The sequence below is a fragment of the Toxorhynchites rutilus genome, chromosome 2 (genome assembly GCF_029784135.1).
Source record: "Toxorhynchites rutilus septentrionalis strain SRP chromosome 2, ASM2978413v1, whole genome shotgun sequence".
Classification (NCBI taxonomy): domain Eukaryota; kingdom Metazoa; phylum Arthropoda; class Insecta; order Diptera; family Culicidae; genus Toxorhynchites; species Toxorhynchites rutilus.
In genome coordinates, this window is record NC_073745.1 from 334,422,073 (window position 1) to 334,447,442 (window position 25,370).

General features: G+C 36.4%; 1 protein-coding gene across 4 annotated transcripts in view; it reads right to left on the bottom strand.

The window, feature by feature from the left end:
- Positions 1-23,820, bottom strand: part of LOC129771881 (mucin-5AC) — a 290,127-nt gene extending 266,307 nt beyond the window's left edge. For 2 of the 4 annotated variants that reach the window (XM_055776000.1, XM_055775997.1), the window contains exons 1-2: positions 23,525-23,820; positions 4,447-5,402 (exon numbers count right to left, since the gene is read on the bottom strand). The gene's annotated coding sequence lies outside the window, so the exon portion shown is untranslated. Of the gene's footprint in view, positions 1-4,446; positions 5,403-22,759; positions 23,080-23,524 lie in introns of those variants that run through there. The other 2 variants (XM_055775998.1, XM_055775999.1) reach the window with 2 other exon arrangements.
- Between the last annotated feature and the right edge of the window lie 1,550 nt (positions 23,821-25,370).

The following is a 25,370-nucleotide window of genomic DNA, read 5'->3' on the forward strand; positions in this document are numbered from 1 at the left end:
TTTGAGATAATACTCATTGGATAGAGAATACTTTTATCCATCTTCAGCCAAATTTTTGTTGGCCGGAAAAAAGTCTGAGAAAAGGTATGGGCCAAATGTATACAAGTTGTTGGAGGGAAATTAATAAATTTATCGAAAATGGTAATAGAACTTTTTCACAATCGAAAAAAATGAAGCAACAGAGAGCGAAGTCGAAATTTTAAGGCGATTTTTTAAATGCTTTAAATCATGAAATATCAACGCATGAAGATGGGATATAAATCTCTTTAAAGCATAATTTACATGGTCATTACAATCGATTTCTTTCTGTTTTTTCAAAGATAGCAAATCCAATTAACGTTATCAACTATCTTTCATTTGATTTCTGTAACGTTGTTGTGGACCATTCACTACCGAGATATTATTGTATGAACGAAAAGTTTCGAATTCGTATTTGATAATAAATAGTTCAATAAGTAATCATCGAAAAACAGTTTTGAAAACTCCAATAAATTCTATATACCCAGAATTTTTTTTACGCGGGGAATAGAATTTTATTATAATTTGTCGCGGTGCATAGTAGATGTACTTTGAATATTTTCTCAAATCTTCATTTCCAAGCCTATTGAGAATGGAGAAAAACAGAAAAACTATTTTTTTCACTATAGCTCTTATAGTGAATTATCTCATTATTATCTGAAAAAAATCACACATATCTATAAAAAGGCGTAGGAACATATTTAAATACGAATTATAGTAACACTGAATCTCTAAATCCTCAAAAAAAATCAATATTTCAAGATTTTTTTAGTACTTCAATTTTTTAGGAATTTATTTTTTGATTATATTTCTCGATATATCATAGTAAGATGCACTTTCAGTATTTTTTTTTTATTTTTTATCTCGAAGCTATTGAGAATGGCATGCTACAAATTGAAAGGTACGTTTTTCACCATAGATCATATGATAAATTATATAGGGATTCGAAAAATAGTCAAAATTTCTATACAATAGAAATCTTTACTTTCTACTTCCTTACCCAGCCAGACTTTTTCCCCCGTACAACTCGTGGACGTTTTGGCCAATAACTTTTCTCATACCCTTTTCGGACCAATGAAAATTTGGCTAAAGATAAATAAAAATATTCTTTATCGAATGAGTACTATCTTGAAATTGTGTTTTGGGTCCTCTCAAACAAATTTCTCCCATTTTCTTTAAACTAACCCATTACTGCCCAGGTGTAGGTTATGTTTACTTTACGACTTTCGCGGGAAACTCGAACTTTGCAAGCTTCAATACACAACAAAGCAACAAAAATGACAGATAAAATGACACTGACACAAAAAACACTCTTAAATTGTCATGTGGTATCATTTAAAATGCGCTTAACACTTTAGTTTCATTAAAAACAGTTTTTCAAAAACGGTAATTTTTGCGCATTAAATTTCATACGCTTGGCACTAATGGATTAATTTATTTCACTCATACAAGTTGTATAGGTTTTGGTCTATAACTTTTCTTAGACCCTTTTCTGACCAATGAAAATTTGGCTAAAGATAAATAAAAATATTCTTTATCGAATGACTACTATCTCGAGAATGTGTTTTCGGTCCTTTCAAATAATTTTTTTAATTTTTCTTTAAAACAATTAATCTCTCCCATACAACTTGGCCTATAATTTTCCTCAGACGAATAGAGTTATCGAATAACTTCGATAACTCTATTCGAACAACTTTTTTCAATTTTCAAAATTCTGTAAATTTTCCTATATCGACCCATGCTCACGTTCCAGTCTATAACTTTTCTCTGTCGCGATCTTTATTTTAAATAATGAATTATGTGGAAAGATGAATGATTCAATTCTCTATCTAATGAGCATGATTTTGAAGGTCGTTACTCGATAAACAATCAATTTATTTCAACTGAACAGAAAGTTGCACGCAACAAAAACTTTTATACGCTGAACTTTCATCCGCAAACTTCACACATAGAGACGAATGAACTGCAAGGTTTAAAGCCTCTTAAAAATCTGCAAGCGAAACAAGCAACTTCACACAAGTCAAAACGTGCGGTCCCAGGCGTATGTCTTACAGATTTCTTCTCGGTCCTTAAAGTGTTAAGAAAATATTATAACCCAAAAACTATAAAGATTCAAAATTTTGATCAAAGAATAAAATGTAGGAAAATGTTTAGAAAACATTTTTAAATTGCACAGAAAAAAATTAAAAACTGAAATTCATTTTTCTCAAAAACGTATAATCGGTCAAACCCTACGTTGTGTTTTATATTTTGTATTGTCCAGAATATTGGACACTTTCTCGGTCCAATATCCTGGACAGCACCTTTTTTACTTTCAATAATCACAACGCAACTTGAAATGCTTATCTGAACTTTATTTCACAATTTACGAACAATGAACATAAAAAAGCTTTCAAGATTTTTTCCAGGATGCTTTATTTCTTACAACTAAACGACTAACTAAAATATGACGAGCATAATAGTCTGTTAGATCGAGCAGTGTTGCCAGGCGAATGTATTTGAATACAATTCCCAATAAGTTAAGTCATCCAAACATCGGAAGATGAGCACTTTTACAGGGAAAAAATTACAACTAATCCTAATTTTGTTTAAAATCAATATAGTGGTATAGTGCATTCGACTAAGTTTTATATATTATTAAAATATGAAAAATATGAATATGAATTTTTAGGAGTTTCCTTTAAACTTATGTAACTGTGCCTGTAAAAATAAACAATTTAAATTTAAAAAAAAAATTAATAAAATATGAGCTTTTGTCGAAAACGTCAATTTTCTATCTTTTATGGTTTCTGGAATAGATGGCATTTTTGTATAGAGACTCTTAAAATTAAAATTAATATTTTTGTGTGTAAATTCTCGTGTTTGATATGTTCTTGACGTGTTTTTTAAAATGAATAAAGTTTGCATAATATGTCAATCGCGATAATTAACACACTAAAATGTTACAAATGAAACATTAACCCCTTGAACGACAATTTATTTTTAGTCACATTTTAAGCAGACGATTTTATTATTTTTCTTTTTTTTCTAGAAGCATGCACACAAGTATAACGAAGCAATAGATCGATATGACTTACAGATACTGCTCTTCTAAAAAGCATCAAACCACAATAATTTCTGGCGAATCCATGGACTCGTCATTTCCGTTCAAGAGGTTAGTAGTAATTTTTCAAAGGAAACATGAAAAAGTTGTTGTTAGAAAATGTTTTCCCCTGTAGCAGGTGCTTCTTCCGATGTATGGGTTACTTATTGGTAATTATATGGATTATTCATATTATTTTTGTTCAGAATTTTTGGTAAACATATTATAACAAAATATTTCAAATTTTCAAAAAAAAACATTTAAATTAAAAAAAAAATTGTTTCAATGAAAATATTTTTTTTTCTGATTTATTTGATATTTTTTATCAAAAATTTGAATGATTTCCAGCATCTTGTTCTTCAACTAACATTTTGTAGGTTTTATACTTTTTGAGTTAAGATTTTTTGAAAAATAGCTGCAAAAAAATCAAAATATCAAAAACTTCTCACTCAAAATCAATAAAAGCTGCAAAATGTTATTTGAAGTATAAAACGTAGAAAAAAAATGTTTTCACTTAAAAATATCAAACAAATTTGAAAAAAACATTTAAAAATAAATATTTGGAACATCCCAATCCATTTTTTTCAGAAACGTTTTTTTCCGCAAACTTTTTTTCTCTTTAGAAACATCTCAAGAACATGTCAAATGTGAGAATTTAAACACAAAACTCTTACGAGTAAAACATATTTTTTTAAGAAATCTCCATACGAGAATGTCAGATATTCCAGAAACTAAAAAAGCTGAAAAGTTGACATCTTCGACAAAAGTTCATATTTTAATAAAACTTTCTCGAATATACTATACTGCTATCTTTACTTAAAAAAAATGGGATTAGTTTCAATCTTTTCAAAGAAAACATAAAAAAGTTTTTGTTAGAAAAACTTTTTCCCTGTAAAAGTACCCATCTTCCGAAGTATGGTTGACTTTTTGTAAATTCATATATTTTTTTTGAGAATTTGAAAGAAAAATATTTAAAAAAAACGATTTTAATTTTAAGAATAACTGTTTTTAGTGTATGTTTTCTTCAATTTTTTTTTCTGGTATTTTTTGAAAATTTCAACATTCCACATGTTGATAAGAATTTTTTAGGTATTATGACTATGACTATTCCATATTGCTTCGCTTGAGGGGATGACGAAGACTGTTATTTTTATATTCTCTTTCGTATGACGAGAATGACTATTGCCTCGTTTGAACGTATACACGAAATACCTACCGGAATAACGTTCCGCAAAAAGCTTATAAAATCGTATAAAAAATATTATAAACACCATTTTCATCGAATTAATTATACAATTATCAGGGCAGTAATAAATATAAGATTTCGTAGCGAAATGAATTATTACCGTTAAATCCCATTCGCCGGCTCCAACTTCTAGCACATTTGAAACATCGGCCAGTTGTATTTCTTCACTAAAACAAATGTATAGAAATTCGAAATCGATCACTGCGTTGCAAACAATTGCCACCAATTTTACGTGCAATCGACGTTGGAAATCGGGTTCATCGCTGTTTGTGCACTGAAATCACTTATTAGAATCGCAAATCAGCGCTTCTTTCTTCCGTACAATACACTTCAAAGGACTCACGCAATACATACGCTCCGCTAAGCAACGAACCTCGTTTGTTTTTTTTTATCTGCACGAAATTATTTTCAATAAACCAACAAACAAACGGCGATTAAAAATTTTACTGGCTCCAGTAACTCAATCACAGTTGATGTTTTCTTTTCCACCAAACTTTTTACTTCCCGCTGCATAGCAAACATGTGTAATCACACTTTCAACAACAACAACAGCAACATCACAATCTTTGGACATCTTCGAGACGAGAGATTTTCACATTTCAACAGACATACTTTCCTCCCGGCGCTGCGTTTTTCGCAATCGAACATCACTCCACTTCTCCACTGTGCATAGGTAACATTTTCCTTCTTTCTTTCTTTGTTTCGCTCTCACCCGTGCTCTGTTGTTGTTATTTTCTTCGTCATTCGATCAAAGTCCTCACTTTAGGCTCCGAGACAGCAGCAGCAGCAGCAGACGACGATGGAAGGATGGAAAACCAACCACCCGAGATAATCGAGAGGGAAAAACTGACGGCAAAACAACCGCATCCATCAATGTGTTTTCACTCACTCACTACTGGGCTCAGCCATATTGCTTTATTTCTCCAGCGCGAGCTCATGTTTGTTCGATTTGTGCCGCTTGCTTGTGAGCTATGTGCGATCGGAGGCAATCAAATTTCACCGCCGTTTCCGATGCAATGGGGTACCCAGCTCGGAAAGGATTCGTTTCGGTAGCGTCTGAGAAAAAAAAAGATAAAATAAAAACAATGAAATTGATGTCTTCGCTTATTAAGTAGCATACACAAACGAATAACAGTTACAAAAAAAAAAGATAATAAAACGGAGGCGGAATCATGCTCGTGGTTCTTTTGAGAGTTTGAAAACGGTCATATACTTCGGTTCTTTTCACAATCATCGGTAATCAAAAATGAAATCGGTTCCGATCGGATAGAAAACACGAGCTCTGATACAACTTTTATCGCATTTTTATTGCATCCGTTGATGATTACACTCAGAAAAAAACAGTGAGGTGCGAATCTATGGATTCAAAGTAAATCAACCTGGCTCCGAGAACAGTGTGACACTATTATAAATCAACACACCAGTGTTGTGTTGGGTTTTACTTACGTCTTTCGAGAACTTCACTTTTATACTGGACTGAATTTTGAAATTCCATAACGTACGTTCATGGAAAAACATTCATTTTTTGAAGAATTCGGATTCCAAGTTTCTGATTTACTACAAATTTCGAATAAAATCAGCCTCTGTAAACATTCATGAAAAGGGCCTGGCCGGGTAAGGGAGTAAAAAGTGCCCCCAAACCAAATCACTAGCTGTATGGCAAATATTGTAAAGGATATTAAATAAGAAATTTTGGCGGTTTATTTGAACCCCTATGTGGTTTGACGTAGGATCTATAGTGAAAAACGTACTTTTTCGTTTATTTCACGCCATCCTCAAAAGATCCGAGATAAAAATTTGAAAAAAATACTGAATGTGCATCTTACTACGGTGTATCAAGAAAAATTATCAAAAAAAAATTCATCAAAAATTTCAGTACTAAAAAAAATATTTAAATACTGAAATTTTTTTTTTTGAGATTTAGAGATTCAGTACTACTCTAATTCATATTTAAATGTGCTCTTACGGCTTTTCTAGATTGATAAATATCTTCAAACTGTTTTTTTTTTCAAATATCTAATAATACAAATAAAATTTAAAAAAAATACACAGTACAAAAAACTGTTATAGATTTTCTGGAATTTCGAAATTTTGAAAAAAATATATAACTTTGAGACCCACTCCTGCTCAAATTTTTATTTAAATGCGTTCGTATGTGTCTTTTTTCTACATGTGGCGTAATTTTTCCTGAATTTTTAAGAGCATTGGGTGACACAAAAATAGTTTTCTTTATCGTTTGCATTATTATTTTTATTTTTTTGAAATCGATTATTTTATTGTATTCGTGGTTTTCAATTGAAAGATTAAAATAAAAAAAATCGGATTTGTGGTCTCAAAGTTATATTTTTTTTTCAAAATTTCGAAATGCCAGAAAATCTATACCATTTTTTTGTACTGTGTATTTTTTTTTTTTTTATTATTCAATTTTTATTATTAGATATTTGAAAAAAACAGCTTGAAGATATTTACCTAATCTACCGTAAGAGCACATTTATATATTAATTAAAGTAGTACTGAATCTCTAAATCTCAAAAAAAAATTTCAGTATTTAAATATGAATTAAATATCAATTAGAGATAATTGATAATTTCTCTTGATACACCGTATTAAGATGCACATTCAGTATTTTTTTCAAATTTTTATCTCGGATCTATTGAGGATGGCGTGAAATAAACGAAAAAGTACGTTTTCACTATAGATCCTACGTCAAACCACATAGGGGTTCAAATAAACCGCCAAAATTTCTTATTTAATATCCTTTACAATATTTGCCATACAGCTAGTGATTTGGTTTGGGGGCACTTTTTACTCCCTTACCTAACAACCACTCTTTGGAAATATAAAAAAAAATATTTTTTGATACCGCGCAACACTGAAAAAAATCAAACATACAAGGAAACTTCGATATAACGTACCCTCGATATAACGTCACTCGATATAAATACATTTTACCTCGATATAACGTACAAAGTGTAAAGGAAAATTTTTTTCAATATTTTTTTCTGATAGAACAATGAATTATCTGTATTGTGATGCTAAAACAAGTTTTGTACCTTCAATCAATCCCGAAATACAGCTGGTTTTGGGATTCCAGATTCTAAATGAATCAAACTTTAATCAACAGTACGAAGGGAAACATCATGAGAAAGGCTGGCTTCGTCTTCTGATTGAAGTTATTCATTAACTGTACTAAAACAGCAACACAATAATGTATTATAGACTACGTTTGTGAGTACTTTATTATGCTTCGATATAACGTACAATTCGATACAACGTACAATTTTGATAGTGAAATGTGCGTTATATCGAAGTTTAACTGTATTTAGAAAAGCCGTAGAAACACATTAAAATATGAATTAGAGTATCGCTAAATCGCTAAATCCCAACAAAAATTTTTTCAAGATTTAAATATTTTTTTAGTACTAAAATTTTTGATGAATTTTTTTTTGATATTTTTTTTTTGATACACCGTAGTAAGATGCACATTCAGTATTTTTTTCAAATTTTTATCTCGGATCTTTTGAGGATGGCGTGAAATAATCTAAAAAGTACGTTTTTCACTATAGATCCTACGTCAAACCACATAGGGGTTCAAATAAACCACCAAAATTTCTTATTTAATATCCTTCACAATATTTGCCATACAGCTAGTGATTTGGTTCGGGGGCACTTTTTACTCCCTTACCCGGCCAGGCCCTTTGGAACAATTTCAAACATTCCAGTCTTCACAGTTATTCTATTGATGTAGGCATCTTTTTCTAGAAGCACTGAAGTAATTGAAATAAGCATGCCAAACATTTTTCAACGCAAAAATGCAAAATACCAATTTTAGTTAGTTTTGCTATAGACCGATTCCAAACTAAGTAGTTGCAGCTGCTCCAAATTACATTTTTATTTTCGTAATTATTGATTGTAGTCGTTTTTTTATGTTTTCATGGCTTGGTCTAAAGAGCGCCATATTTTTTCTTGAAAGCTGAGAATTTTTTACATACATATATCAGAGAGGCTTTTTCCAAAAGACTAACTCATAAGCTTCAATTTGATATGTGGATCATCAGAATCGGTTCAGTAGTTCAAAAGTTATGAATTTTTGTAGTGGTAACAAGGGGGAAAAATTGTTTTTTCGAACCATCGGTTAACTTTGAAAAATCATAACTCAAAAACGAAAGAAAGCCTCTCTGATATCGAGATAAGTTATGTAAAAAATTATCAGTTTTGAATAAAAAAATTTTAAAAATATAGCGCCCTCTAGTCGAAAGACATGAAAACAATGCACAATGCACAAAGGGAGATGCATTTAAGTGGAAATTGGCATTTAGAGCTTGACAGTTGTTCTCTAGACAAAAACTGTCCTAGACAAAGTTGTTATTAAGATAGAGCACTTGTTTTTATGTTATCAAAAATAGGGTGACCAAAATTGTCGATGAAATAAAAAATATAACTTTCTCATCTTTAAAGATAGAGGTAAACATAGTTGGACAATGTTGCAGCTACAATTAATCGAGATATCTTTGTAGAACAATGTTTTTCTCTATCTCTTGAAATAACCGATATAGCGCCTTTTTCTATGTTACGTTAAAGTGACCATGAAAAAAATACTATTTTTTCGATCTAACTTTTATATTTCAAATTTTACATGTAAACATTACATTTTTTTTTTTTTTTTTATTAATCCGTTTATTTTTACAGGCTCAGTTACATAAGTTTAATGGAGCCAAACTCTTAACTATATTTCAACTAGCATATATCAACATGTTGTTTCCTTAATTCTATGGTTAATGAAATAGGAAACCGATTACTCGCGGTCGACTCGAGTTTAGAAGGGTGACACATTTTCATTAGGAAAAGGATGGGATGTAAGGAGATGTGTGTTTACACTCGCACTCACATTCACATTCACATTCTCATTCACACTGACACTTCACACTCAATTCTTAAAACTATCCTTACATCTAATATGTATTTACAATTTAACTTATTCTAATGTTAGTAGGAAGGGAACCGATAGCTCGCGAAGGACGAAAAGGAGGGGAAAAGGATGTATGAACAATCACACTCGAAGATCGATAGCTTTAAGGAAAACATATATTTGGGACATGTAATCAAGGTCTAACCGAGCCAACACATCTCTCACCGGCACATTGGGCTGCCTTCCTCGAGCCCGAAGGGAGTTCTCTAAATTCGATCTGGCGACAAGATACAACTCGCACGACCAAACAACGTGTTCGATATCGTGGTAACCATGGCCACAACCGCAGAGATTGCTGTCGGCAAGATTAAAACGAAAAAGCAGCGCGTCTAACGAACAGTGATTGGACATGAGTCGGGAGAAGGTGCGAATAAAGTCCCGACTCAATTCCAGACTTTTGAACCACGGATTGAGGCTAACCTTAGGGATAATTGAGTGGAGCCACCGGCCCAATTCATCTTCGTTCCATTTGCGTTGCCAGTTAACGATGGTATTTTTACGAACTAAAGAATAAAATTCATTGAAGGCGATTTGACGCTGATAAATTTCGCCTTCAATCGCACCTACCTTTGCTAATGAGTCAGCCCTCTCATTACCCGGAATTGAGCAATGAGAAGGGACCCAGACAAAGGTAATGACATAACAGCGTCTGGATAAAGCACTCAAAATTTCTCGTATTCTCTCAAGGAAGTACGGCGAGTGCTTTTCCGGCCTCACTGAACGGATAGCTTCGACAGAGCTAAGACTATCCGTTACAATGTGATAGTGTTCAACAGGTCGTGAGGCGACGCTGTCCAGCGCCCAGTGTATTGCTGCCAATTCAGCAATATACACTGAGCAAGGATACTGAAGACTGTGTGAGGTGCTAAAAAATTTGTTGAACACTCCAAATCCTGTGGACTCATTCATAGAGGACCCATCAGTAAAGTACATGTTATCACAATTGACACGCCCATACTTTGCTTCGAAAATCGTAGGAACGATCCCCGATCGATGATAATCTGGAATTCCATGGATATCCTGCATCATGGACAGATCAAAATGTACAGAGGAATTGATGTAGTCAGGAAAACAAACACGGTTGGGAATATACGAAGAAGAATCAACCTGCATGGAGACGAATTCATGATATGAGCTCATGAATCCAGAATGAAAATTTAGCTCGATCAGCTGCTCAAAATTTCCGATCACCAATGGGTTCATAACCTTACACCGAATGAAGAACCGAAGAGATAATAAATTGAAGCGATCTTTTAGTGGGAGTACGCCTGCCAAAACCTCGAGACTCATGGTATGCGTTGAGGGCATACATCCCAACGCAATACGGAGACAAAGATACTGAATTCGCTCGAGTTTAATGAGGTGTGTTTTGGCAGCTGATTGAAAACAGAAACTGCCATACTCCATCACTGAGAGAATAGTTGTTCGATACAACATTAGAAGATCTTCGGGATGGGCTCCCCACCAGGTGCTGGTAATTGTACGGAGAAAGTTTATTCTTTGTTGGCATTTTTTACTCAGATACCTAATATGGGCCCCCCAAGTACATTTGGAGTCGAACCAGACCCCAAGATACTTGAAAGACATAGCATGAGTGATCGGTTTACCCAAAAGTTGAAGCTTTGGTTTTGCTGGTCTATGCTTCCTAGAAAAAACCACCATCTCTGTTTTCTCCGTGGAGAATTCGATCCCTAGCCCAATGGCCCAGGTTGAAAAATTGTTCAAAGTATCTTGTAAGGGTCCTTGCAGTTCGGATTCGTTTGATCCTACGACAGACACCACTCCATCATCTGCAAGTTGTCTTAGGTTGCAATTTTGTGTAAGGCATTTGTCGATGTCGCTTACATAGAAATTGTACAAAAGGGGGCTTAAACATGAGCCCTGGGGGAGTCCCATGTAGGAGACCCGACTTACTGTCGAATCCCCGTGAGAAAAATTCAAATGTTTCTCACAAAGCAAGTTATATAACATATTATTCAATAGAGGCGGCAGACCCCGAGAGTGTAATTTGTCTGACAGGACCTCTATTGAAACAGAATCAAAGGCCCCCTTTATGTCCAAGAATACTGAAGCCATTTGTTTTTTTTCGGCGTAAGCCAATTGAATTTCTGAAGAAAGCAACGCAAGACAATCATTCGTCCCCTTGCCCCTGCGGAACCCATATTGTGTATCTGAGAGTAGGCCATTCGTTTCAACCCATCGATCAAGGCGAAACAAGATCATTTTCTCCAACAATTTCCGTATACAAGACAGCATTGCTATTGGGCGGTACGAATTGAAGTCGGACGCGGGTTTTCCGGGTTTTTGAATAGCTATAACTCGTACTTGTCTCCAATCATCTGGAACAATATTATGCTCCAGAAACCGATTGAATAAGTTCAACAAGCGATGTTTCGCCACATCAGGGAGATTTTTCAGCAAGTTGAACTTAATTCTATCCGATCCCGGAGCAGAATTGTTACATGAAAGGAGAGCAAGAGAGAATTCTACCATCGAAAACTCGGAATCAAGATCGCACCTATCTTGTGGTATATCTCGAACAAATTTTTGCACAGGAGCTGAATCAGGACAAACCTTTCGTGCAAAATTAAAGATCCATCGATGTGAATATTCCTCGCTTTCATTGGATGAAGAGCGATTTCTCATGTTTCGAGCCACTTTCCATAATTTTTTCATTGACGTTTCTCGTGACAAACCTCCCACGAAATTTCGCCAATAAGCACGTTTTTTCCCTTTGATCAAATTTTTGAACTGATTCTCAAGGGCTAAATACGTTTGAAAATTTTCAGGAGTACCACGTTTCCGAAAAGCTTTAAATGCATTCGATTTTTCTACATAAAGCTTGGAACATTGGCTATCCCACCATAGATTGGGAGGCCTTCGGAAAATGGTGGAACCTGGATTGGGTTTCGTTTGAGCGCGAACTGCGCTGTCATAGATCAAACGAGAAAGGAAGTTATACTCCTCCAATGGAGGCAAACCATCTCTGGAATTGATGGCTAGAGCAATCGCGTCCGCATATTTTTTCCAGTCAATGTGTCTTGTGAGGTCATATGCCATGTTTATAGATTCAGAAGAATTCGACCCAATGGTGATGGAAATTTTGATTGGCAAGTGATCACTACCGTTGGGGTCCTGGATTACATCCCACTTGCAATCTAACGATAGTGAATTCGAGCAAAGCGAGAGGTCAAGAGCACTTGGGTTAGCAGGAGGTTTAGGTACACGTGTTGTTTCCCCAGTGTTCAAAACGGTCATATTGAAGCTGTTACAAAGGTCATATATCAACAATGAACGATTGTCGTCGTACTGTTCCCCCCAGGCAGTTCCGTGAGAGTTGAAGTCTCCCAAGATCAATCGTGGCTCAGGAAGGAGTGAGCACATGTCAACAAGTTGCTTGCGGCTAACCGCAGCTCTCGGAGGCCAATACAAGCTGACAATACAGAGGTCTTTGCCTCTGATGTTTGCATGACAAGCAACAGCTTCAATCCCTCCAATAGGTGGAAGGTTAATTCGAAAAAATGAGTGGCACTTATTGATCCCCAATAGCACCCCTCCGTATCTGTCATCACGGTCCAAGCGTACAATATTGAAATCATGGAAAGAGAGATCATCTCGCGAAGAAAGCCAAGTTTCGGACAGAGCAAAAACATCACAATTGAACTTATGAATTAAAAATTTGAATGTATCCAATTTAGGGATAAGACTACGACAATTCCACTGTAAAACAGTGATATCTCCGACCTCTCTATTTGAATTAGACATCAAGAGAGATAATCATTGCAAGGAGGGGCCATGTTTGCATCAATTGTTGCAAAATTGTCTTTAATACTGGAAGCATTGAAATGACAATGGTTCTGATGGAGTCGGAAACGTTAAAACACTTGAAGATTTGATCCAAAAGGTCAGACAACTTTATAAATCCCGATTGGGAAGTTGAGCTGGACGGAAAAATAGGGACAGTTGGGGTTTTTGATGTCCCCTCGAGTGCTGGGTCGTTCGAAGGTGAACTATTCCCACGGAAGCCAGGAGGAACCTGATTTTGCTTGTCCGCTGCACTCGTTTTTTTAGGCAAGCTAACAGGGGATATCACCGGAGGGACTTGTGATTGAATTTTGGGAGTGGTCACATTTTTGCGCCGGGGATTCCCTTGGGAAATAAACGGTGTACCCCCGTGAGCTGTGTCCGCTTCCATTTCGTCAACTGGCAACGTGGAAAAGATATTGTGTGAGGAGATTGGATGTTGTTGTTGTTGGGCCTGTGGAGAAGCGCCCTTTAAAATTTCCGCAAAAGTGCGTTTCGAGCGTTCCTTTAAAGAGCGCTTCTGTTTCTCCCAGCGACTCTTGTAATTTTCACAAGCTGAGAGCTCATGTGGGGTCCCCCCGCAATATGGACACTTATGCTCAGTCGCACTGCAGGATTTGCCCACATGTTGCTCTCCGCAAGTGGCACAGCGCTCCTTGTTGGCGCAGTAGTCTGCTGTGTGACCAACTGACTTGCATTTGTTGCAAGTCATGGGCTTTGGCACGAAGAGACGCAGCGGAAGCCTCAATTTGTCCACCATAACGTAGTCAGGGAGGGCGGAACCAGCAAAAGTTACTCGAAACGAGTCGGACGGCGTAAATTTTGTTTTTCCCTCTTCCTGGGACACTTTTCCTAATTGATGGCAGTCCAAAATTTTAACTTTCGTCAAAGGGAGCTTTTTAAATCTGCCATCTCCCTCTTTTATTAATGCGCTCGTCAGACCCGTTTCTGTGATCACCCCCGAAATTTCTACGTTATGGCAGGGCACATAGACGCGATATTCTAGTACGAACCTATTGTCGACAACAATCTCGTTAGCTTGCTTCCGATCAGCCACGACAACACGCAGTTTGTTCGGTCGAACCTTTCTAATTTCGACCACGGAGGAATAATTTTTTGTCAGATCTTTCATGATCTGAATGACGTTGAGCGATTTCCCGTTGGGTTTTGGCCGGAAGAAAACAACCCATGGGCCAGATCCAGATGCATCTTCTGGATAGACCTTGACACGCGGAGAGGGGACAACTGAGGGGGAGGACGAGGTCGATTGTTGAGCGGGAGCGGGAACAGTTGGGCTGGGAGGCAAGTTCGGGAGATAATCGGAAGCGGGAGCGGGAGATTGAGGGGGCGAAGTGGAAAAGTTTGCCAATTTTCTTGAAGGGGGCTTGTTGAGGTTGATTAACTCTTCCTCTGAAAAGACATCGTCTGAGGGGGGAACGCGTTTAAGCGACTTCCCAGTAGTTAGTGAGGAGGAAACATCAGATTCAATGTCCATATCAAGAGGATCGCACTCTGCCATTATGGCAGATATACAATTATACTTTTTCTTTTTTTTTTTAAATCCTTAACCTAATATATATATAAACTAAAATACTTGAAGCGCACGGTGCGGATGATTTGTAACGGTGCTCCAATCGAACCACGTGATGATCGCTTGGCACAACAGCAATGGTGTATCGCACCACAATACGATGACGAGGAACGGCACACGCTCACAGCGCCCGCTGTGGAGGACTTCTCCCTCCCGCTGGTTGTGATTACTTATCACTTCACTCTCGCAATAAAGAAAACACCGTTAGAGCGACACAATCACTTCAGCGAAACCGATAACGGTATTGTTCCAACACAATAACGGACACGAACAACTTTGCGTCCGGCGGCTTCGGACTGCGCGAGCTGACTGAAACATTACATGTTACATGTTATTTTGTCATTCTTTCTGGAACAAACATAAAAAATGTTTGTTAACGTAATTTGAAACAACAGATTTCACTCTATATAATATGTGATTTTCAAAACTATGTTATTTTTTGTGTTTGAGTAAATTAAAATTAAAACCATGAGTTCTTGGATGAAAACCCATCAATAACTTTGAGCGGGATTAAGATATTGACATGTTCTGCATCGCAAAATGTTGGTAATGATAAGCTCTTAAAGTTGTACGAAGGCCATTTTGATGTAGAATTTAAAATATAAAAGTTTTTTCATAGTTACCCTAATGCAACTCAGATAGAATGCGCTAAAAACACCTTTGTGGGAGATATATATTGTTCAGACAAAAACTGTCTTCGACAAAGTTATTACATATGATAGAGCGCTTATTTTTATGTTATCAAAAATAGGGTGACCAAAATTGTCGATGAAATGAAAAAAAATAACTTTCTGATAAAGATAGATAAACCTTGTTCAACAATGCTGTAGCCCCAGTTATTATCAACAACTTTGTGGAACAATTCTTTTTTCTGTCTTTTAAAATAATCGATTTAGCGTTTTTTTCTAAGTTGCATTAGGGTGACCATGAAAAAACGTGTTTTTTCTTCTTTAACTTTTGACGTAGGACTACGTCTAACCGGAAGATATAGGGGGTGAAATGGAAATCTAGGCACTGAACAAGTAGGAAAAAATGCAAGATTTGGAACGCTTATAACTCGAGCATTTCTCAATAGATCGCAAAGGTTTTTGCATCAATTGATAGGAAATATATCTACGCATTTATCATAACGGATAACATTTCATTTTTCTTGAGATAAATAATTGAATAATTGTGAAATATCAAGCATTGTCAAAATGCACTATGTGCCCATTTTTGATTGGTCCATTTTGTGCTCCTCAAATCGTACCGACCAAAACGGGCAACCAGAGCAGCAGCGAAATAGAATGAAGCACGATTGGAAAGGAAAAAGAAAAAAATGAACGAAACATTGGTCGCAGTCTCACACATGCGTAATTCTCGAGCCAGCCAGTCAGCTTAAAAATCCCCGCTCCGCTGCCGTAACGATCATTCTCATTCAAACCGTACACCACATCGGTTCTCATCACAACACATCAACAAACCAACCCGAGCAGCCATGTCTGGACATGGTAAAGGAGGAAAAGTGAAGGGAAAGGCAAAATCCCGCTCGAACCGTGTTGATCTTGAGTTCCCCGCAAGGGTAGCTAGGCCGAGCGCGTTAGTACCAGTGCACCAGTCCACCTAGCCGGCGTTATATAGTTTCGGCCGCCGAAGTGATCGAGTTAGCTGGCAAAGCTGCTCGCGACGATAAGAAAACCCGCATTCGGAACAGAACACATTCGGTTCGGTGGACATCAAGACAACAGGCAGTTGCAGCGAGTGGCGAGTGGCAAACGCAATCGCAAAACGGCATCAGGTAGCAGAAGAAAAAAGTTTGTTCTTTATACAAACTGCTTTGGTGGCAAATCCAGAACAAGGCGGCATCGAGGGTGTTCGAAATGGTTTTTTTTCAGAACCACGAGTACTAAGTTTTCTAAATTGGAACAACCATTCCATAAAACAAGGCGCTTTTCAGGGCCATTAAACCTTTCAAAAAAGAGTTAAGGAAATACAGTTCAATGCTTTCTAAAACAATATCCAAAATAATAATAAAACACAAATTGATTTTTTCATAATTTGTTTGCCAGGAGTATGAGTATGTGAATTTGGCAGTTGTTATGAGCATATTGATTTTCACCAATTCTTAAATTGCTTCTAGATTGAAAGTACAGTAATTTACACTTATCTCGACATTTAGCTAATTGGACGGACCTGTAATACATATTTAGTTGGACGTTTTTGTAAACATAGAGTTCGGGGTCCAAATTATGACCCCACATTGAAAGTCGACACTGTACCACTGTCATCGCAAATGCAATCGCTAAACAGAAAGGTTTAGCCGAATAAGCTGGGGATATCGAGTGATAACAAAACAATAAACTCTTTAGATTGAAGATAATTTTGTGATCCTGAAAAGGACCCTTTTTAGCCTGCATGTGAATCCAACGAGCGAACAAATCGTAATGAATGTACTTTATTGCCATCGCTCCCTTTTAACGCTCATTCGTTCGTCTCGTTGGACTCGCCCCTCTGGCTGAGTCTGCCGATTTGTCTCTATCCTGTGAGTGTGTACCGCTAGAGTATAAAACACGCGGACCCCAAAAAAATATCTTATTTTCTTTCAAACCGTAAACCCGTGTGGTTGTACGGCATCGACATCGTGGACGTAACAAAGGAGGACAAGTTAAGGGAAAGGCAAAGTCTCACTCGAACCGTGCAGGTCTCCAGTTCCCTGTGGTCGCATTCACTGATTGCTCCGCAAGGGTAACTAGGCCGAACGGATTGGTGCCGGAGCACCAGTATACCTAACAGCGATTACAGAGTTTCGGCCGTCGGAGTGCTCGAGTTGGCTTGCAAAGCTGCTCACGACAATCAGAAAACCCGCATCAAGAACAGAGCAGCTTCGGTTCGGCGCTCATCAAGGCAACAATTAGTTTCAGTGAGTGGCAAAGTGTTTCTCCGGCACGTCGCATTAAATGTAATTTACTGAACAATATGTCACAAGCTGGATGGGAAGAAATTTTCCAACTGTGAAAGCTGTTGCGAGTGGCAAACGCAATAGCTAAACAGGAAGGTTTGACCGAACAAGATGGGAATATCGAGTGATAACAAAAACACAACACTGAAGGTTCTTTTCAGAACCATCAACATATTCATAAAGAGTAAACAGTAAACTAATCCATTTTTCAGGTAGATAGGTAGGTATTGACGTAGGAGAAGAAAATAAAACAATATATTTAAAATATATATTTAACAAAAGCTGTCCCCTTTGTATAGTCCTACGTCACTCCGGTTATGTCCCCGACATTACCCACCCGTCTTTTATATTTCAAATTCTACATACAAACTATCTTCATACGACTTTTAGAGCTTATCGATACAAACATTTTGTGATGCAGAACTTGTCAATATCTTAATCCTACTCAAAGTTATTGCTGGTTTTTTACCCAAAAACTCATGGTTTCAATTTTTATTTACTCAAACACGACAAATCGAAAAAATAGTTTTTTTGCATGGTGACCATAACGTAACATGGAAAAAAGGCGCTATATCGATTATTTCAAGAGATACAGAAAAACTCTACAAAGATGTCTCAAATAACTGGGACTACAACAATTATCGAACTACGTTAATTCTATCTCTAAAGATAAGAAAGTTATATTTTTTTATATCATCGACAATTTTGGTCACCCTATTTTTGATAACATTAAAATGAGCGCTCTATCACATACCTTGTCTAGGACAGTTTTTGTCTAGAGAATAACTGTCGAGCTCTAAATGCTAATTTCCACTTAAATGCAACTCCTGGACCATTGTGCAGTGACAAACGACTACAATCAATAATTACAAAAAATATCATCCATTTTTTTGCGAGTTCAATATTTTTAAGAAAAGACTCATTGGCTTCGATTTGATATGTCGATCATCTTAATCGGTTCAGTAGTTCAATATAAGCCTATATAATAGAAAAAATTCAATCAATACATTAACGGTGTTGTGAAGCAACAAATTAGCAAATCGGAAACGATATTTGAATGCTCAAAACATGTAGCCCTTACTGAATCATGCTTGAGCTTGAGCTTGGGTGGACTGTACTATTCATAGTTGCTCTCCGTGATTGACCTGAACCAACCAAATTGCACAAAGAACACACAGAATGACGCTTGGGACTAGCAAATCATTCTCATTGTGCAATTTTCGGTGATTCGAGCTTTAAATGGTCAATAACGACGCCGGCCACGTAAATAGCCCTTACTGAATCATGCTACAGAATTTTTCAGGAAATGATAGAGGATCATAATTGATGAAAAAATAATTCAAAAAAATTCATCATCGAATTTCAAAAACCGACCATGTAAATTTTGTTTATTGGTCCAAAAAAAATGAACTGTGCAAAGTTTCAGCTCAATCGGGCATGATTTAGGGGTGCCTCAAAGCGCCCAAAGTTGTGATTTTTTCATCCTCGAAAATCGAAAAAGGAATTTTGGAAAATCGAAATCTTGTTTTCGATGCCAAAAAACTTAAATATGCATAAAACGTCGAGATCAGATGTCATCCATAAAAAAAAAATTTTTTTGGCCGAAAATCGACCTTTTGGGACTCAGCCTGAGAGGCAATGAAGGTATGGAAAAAAATTATCGAATTTAAAGAACCTACCATGTACATTTTGTTTATTGGCCCAACAAAATTGCCTGTGCTAAATTTCAGCTCAATCGGACATGATTTAGGGGTGCCTCAAAGCACTCAAGGTTTTAATTTTTTGGCCACTTAGTCCCAAAAAGTCGATTTTCGGCCAAATTTTTTTTTTTCGAGATAACACCAAATCTCGACGTTTTATGCATTTTTAAGTCATTTGGCATCGAAAAAAAATTTCGACTTTCTAAACTTCTTGGAAGATTTTCGAGGATCAAAATTGTGTTTTGGATTTTTTTTTTCTGTATTGTAGTGACTTTCAACGCTTTTGGCTGGTTCGTCACTTTTTACTTCCATTTTTGGAAGAATGTCAGGAGTGAGAATTGAACTCGTGACCTTTAGTGTGAGAGATATGGATGTTACCACTACGCCAGATCGCCTCCACGATTTGAGTTTTTTTCTCATCAAGAGCAATACAATCGGTAGAAAGATAAGAAAAATACAGTCTCTTGAATTAATAACGCCACAAATCAGCCCGAAAACGTCATAAGAAATAAATAAAAACTCAAAGTATGTGATATATTTTAAAACTTATAAACAGCAAAGTTCTCAGCATTGTTTGATAGACGAAATTCAGAACAATTTTGAGGATTATATTCTTTAGGTAAAATATCAATGTTGTTCGTTCAGTGTCAATCAAAAACCGTTTCTCCGTGATGTTACGATGTTATTATGCAATAGACTCCTTTACAGACACCTCCCAAGATGAATTTGCAGGTTTACAGTTACGATTGTGACGTCATATTTTTTTGCCACAGCAGAAGTTCGCTTTCCGAAGTAAATCTTCTTCTTCTTCTTTTTCTTAAATGGCCCTAACGTTCCTAGAGGAAATTCGCCGTCTCAACGTAGTGTTATTTGCGTCATTTTTACTAGTATTTAGTTGAGATTTATATGCCAAATAACACGCCTTGAATGTATTCTGAGTGGCAAGCTCTAGACCACAGTGCAAGTCAGAAGAAATTTCTTTGACGAAAAATCCCCCCACCAGAACGGGAATCGAACCCAAACCCCCGGCATGTTAGGTGTGACGATAACCACTCGGCCACGGGAGCACTTCCAAATTAAATCTATATAAATAAAAATGTAAGGCCAAATGTGTTGCTAAGCGCGAAACCCGAAGAATGAATCGTTTGATTTAAGCCATCTTTATTTTGATGTATTCGTCTCTGCCCGTGGATCAATGTTATGGAGAGAAAAATCGGAAAATTTTAGGAAAACTCTGGAGGGAGATCGGAAAATTCGAAAAATTGATTTCCCATATGTTTTAAAATTACATCATGATAAGCGTTATCGGTCCATTCGATGTTTACGCTATTGAAATTGAACTTTGTTGGAAATTTTAGGTGAAAAAACACACTCCCATATCTTCTATCTTCTATATCTATATAAAAAATGGAAGCTCAAATGTGTTTCTAAGTGCAAAACACGAAGATGGAATGATCCGATTTGAGCCATCTTCATTTTATTGTATTTGTTGTATTCTGCCCATAGAACAATGTTATGATGAGAAAAAGTTTAGAAATTTTTTTTAAGAATTCATATCAAAACAATACCTTTGGGCGGGACGAAGTTCGCCGGATCAGCTAGTATTAAATATAAATAAAAAAAAATTTGAGATTTTGGTTTTTCGCAGAACTATTTGCCACATTTACTACATCTTAGGCATTGTAATAAACCAATGTTGACAGTTTTTAAATATGCTGATACATATTGATACTAGCTGACCCGGCAACTGCGTCCTGCCCAAAAATTATTTTTCGTTATCACATCCACGTTTTCATGCTAAACGCACGTGCATGGGTCCAATTGCAGAATTTTTCATTGATTGATCTTCTAATATACTTTAAATTATTTTTTACCATAAATTTCAGTACTTCCACCAAAACAGTTCATTATAATATCAAATTATTTCAGACACAATTCTCGTGCAAGATTTTTCAACCACTTGCAAATAACATGTTTCTCCGTTACATGGAATAAATGTTTGATACAGAAAATATGATACAATGAAAGACAGACCTAAATCGGACAATTCCTTTCTCGAGTTTTGCTCTTATCAAAACTTTCGGCGATTCATTTTTATTTATATAGATAGAAGACGATATAAAAGTACGTTTTATTTTATTAAAATCCATTTCCACTTTCGAACGAAGATCAACTTCGTTACAGCAAACATCAAATGGACTAATAACGCTTCTCAATATGTAATTGTAGAACACATGGAAAATGAATTTTTCGAATTTTCGAATTTTCCTTCAGAGTTTTCCGAAAGTTTTCAATTGTCATGTTTGGTTGAAATATGTGTATTATTTTTATGGAACCCCCTCTCCATTCCAGACAAGGGAGAGGTGTCATAACATCATAGAAACATTTCTCGTACCCATAAACCCTCACATCCCAAATTTGGCTTCATTTGCTTGATTAATTCTCGAGTAATGCAGAAATTTGTGTTTCATTTGTATAGCAAACCCCCCCCCCTCCTCCCCCTAAGAAAGGAGGGAAGAGTATCTTGCTACCATAGAATTATTTATTGCACACTAAAACCTAGATATGCCAAATTTGGTTTCATTTGCTTGATTAATTCTCGAGTAATGCGGAAATTTGTGTTTCATTTGCATGGCAGCCCCTCTTAGAGAGGGGGGAGGGGTCTCAAACTATCATGAAAACCTTCCCCGACCCCAAAAACCTCTACATACCAATTTTCATGTCGATCGGTTCAGTAGTTTCCGAGTCCATAAGAATCAGACAGACAGAAATCCATTTATATATATATATATATATATATATATATATATATATATATATATATATATATATATATATATATATATATATATATATATATATATATATATATATATATATATATATATATATATATATATATATATATATATATATATATATATATAGATTGATGTCCGCTTCATGCAACAATTTTGTTGGAAACTCTACATACAGCTCACATGTAACCATTCAAGCCTAGCTTCTACCCGCCTTTCCTGAGCTTGAAGCCTCACCCTATGATAAAATGTCTATCTAACCATTTAAGCATTCCTCAAATGGTAGTTTGCACTATCGAAAGTGGTTGGATTTTCAAATTAGTGCGTTTGTAAAATCATTTCGCAGTTGCTATTGCCATGCAAAGTAAAATACACAGAAAAATCAATTCGATGTAAACAATGTGGATTATATTGTCTTCTAGGATACTTCTAGGTCGTGACTATTAGCCAATTATATGAGAGGCGTGCAAAGACCAAACTTTGTCAATTTACTAAGATGAATTCAATCTAGATTATTTTTGTTATGTTGATATTTTTTGTTATGTTGTATACTAAAATAAAACAGCGTAAATGTACTGAAGAATGTAAATCTAAATATAAAACAGATCATCACATTACAAAACCCGTTGGAGACACTTGAAGACATTGAAGATTTGTCAATTCAACTGTGTACTGCACTCGTATTTCTACCCAACAAATCCAGCAGGAACCAAACTAAATCCAAATCCATCGGCGCAGTCGGAAACAGGTATCACACTACACTCGGAAGCACTCGGAAAGTCTCAGCAAACGTGTCGCACAGGTATGCTGTTTTGCTTCCTCACCAACCATATGTTGATCGCACAGCTCTCAGGTTTTGCTGTTTTTATTTCTGCCGCATGCTTGCCTCAACTTCCTAAATCACAATATTTTCATACGGTTATTTATATTTCGAACGTTTCTTGTCATTGACACCGAGCTCGATCCAGTTACACAAAAACACACGTCAATGCATGGATGAGTGTTCTCGCTTCCGCTACAATTATCATTTTCCATTCGAGCCGCCTTTCTCAATTTTGCATATTATCACCAGGCCTTTCACTTAGTGGTTTCTGGTTTTCCTCATTGCGTCGCTGCGATTAAAGCTAATCCATGTCATTACTTCCTGAGAACTCCACCAACTTCTTTCCGAGCGAGGAAATTATGCTACCAAAAACATGTTCACCCGAAATCCACATCGCAATTGGTTTTGTTTATCTTATATTTCGTTCATCACTTAGCGTGTTTTTTTTTTCAGCAACACTTTCATAACAAACCACAGCCAGAAGGAATTCCACAGCGCATAAAAACGGCAACACCATTAAAAGAAAAACAGCGACAAAAAAAAGAGCGAACTTACGAAACAGAGCACTTCGTCTTCACCTTATTGCGGCTCCACTCCCCCAAAAAAAGCTCCACAACCTTTGGCTTTCACGTGCGTTTGAACTCAAGCTAACGTTTCTTCTGTACTTCTTCTTCCACTTCGCGTTGTTTCTCTTATTTTCGCCACGATTATTTCGTTATTCGTTTTCGCTGTAAATCTTAGTTTTTACTGCGCGAATTAGTTCCGCGACACGAGACTACCGCGAGCAAGCAAGCGAGCGACGGCACAACCGCGATCTGTACTCACTACTCTTCATGAACTGACTTCGACATCAACTGATCGCCACCGCGCGGACGACTCCGGACGAAGGAGCATCCCAGTCGCGCGAAACGGCGATGCACGAAAGCTCGAAGCTTCGAAGATCGGAGCTTTTTATTTCGTGGCACGAAGTACCATGCGGCCGATCGGGGAACTGTGCACCCACACACCCACACCCGAAGACCGGTTCGCTCGGTTTGTTTACATTTGGGCTCGGTTTTTTTTTCTCTGTGGTAATGCTTCGGTTGCATTCATTCGCTGCGATTAATCGCCGTTTCCTCCGTAATGAAGCGTAATGGTTTTTGGCTTGTTTGTTCTCATTTCACCTGTTGGTTTGTGTTTATTTTTCCTCCCCCCCGGCCTGGACCGGAATGACCAGCGAGCAGTGCTGGCAGTTTACCCTGAAATACCGTTCGTTGTAAAACGGGTTAATAAAAAAATATCATTCGAATGTCATACTAACATTCCTTCACTTCCTCTGGAGACTGTGAAGTTGTGGCCGGCGTCGTTATTGATTATTTAAAGCTCGAATTACAAATAGTTGAACAATAAGAATGGTTTACTCCTCCAAGCGTCATTAGGCAGCCGAGCTACTTCAAACGTTTTTTTTAAACGGACGAGTAGCACCATAAATGCAAATCAAATGTCAAATTTCGTGGTATGGGTGCAACTCGCAACTGACAACGTCTAAACCCATCTTAACCGTTACATTTCTACTTTAGAGTGGTCCAAAGAATCAACTTCTTCCCAAAAATGACTTTTTTTCATAATTTCATAACTTTTGAACTACTGGACCGATTTAGATTATCGATATATCAAATTGAAGCCAATGAAAAAATACCTCGCTGATTTTTTTGATATAGTATGAAAAAACCTCAGCCAAATAAAGTTCCTCTTTAAATATTGATCTTTAACCATGTAAACTGTAATTAAAATAAGTAAAAAAAAACTTTTTAAGTTAAACGGTTTCACTATGATTAAACATAATAATGTACTTAAAGCTAGAAAATAATTAGGTAAGTATCAGTTAGCATTGTACTGTATTCTATCAGTCAAATCATTTCATTGGATACCGATACTGAGTAGATTGCAAAAAAATCCATGATGTATTCTCCAAGTCAAGTTCGTTCGTTTGATACACATATCTCAATCAACATTTTTTTGAGATAATATGGAATCACCTTTTTTGTAGCGGCGGCCGAATTGGATTTTTTACGATCATGGGATAAGCAGTTTTAAAATGACATCAGAGATAAAAGTGTTTTATAGATTTGGTCAATTTCTTTTGGTCAAATTTCTATTAATGTGGGACATGCCTACAGACTTACAAACATACAAACATTTCAAGCTAAATAAAACCGTTTGATAAAGTAATTTGCTGTGTTGAAATTGCGGCCATCTTGGATTTGCATTTTTCATAAATAATTGTGTTCAGCTGATCAAGCCCTGTCATTTGATACCCATATTAATAAGGTTTTGAGAAAATATGTATTCCGCAAGTTTGTGGCGGAAGCCATCTTGATTTGCCTTTTTCATAAATAACTGTGTTCTACTAGTAAGCACT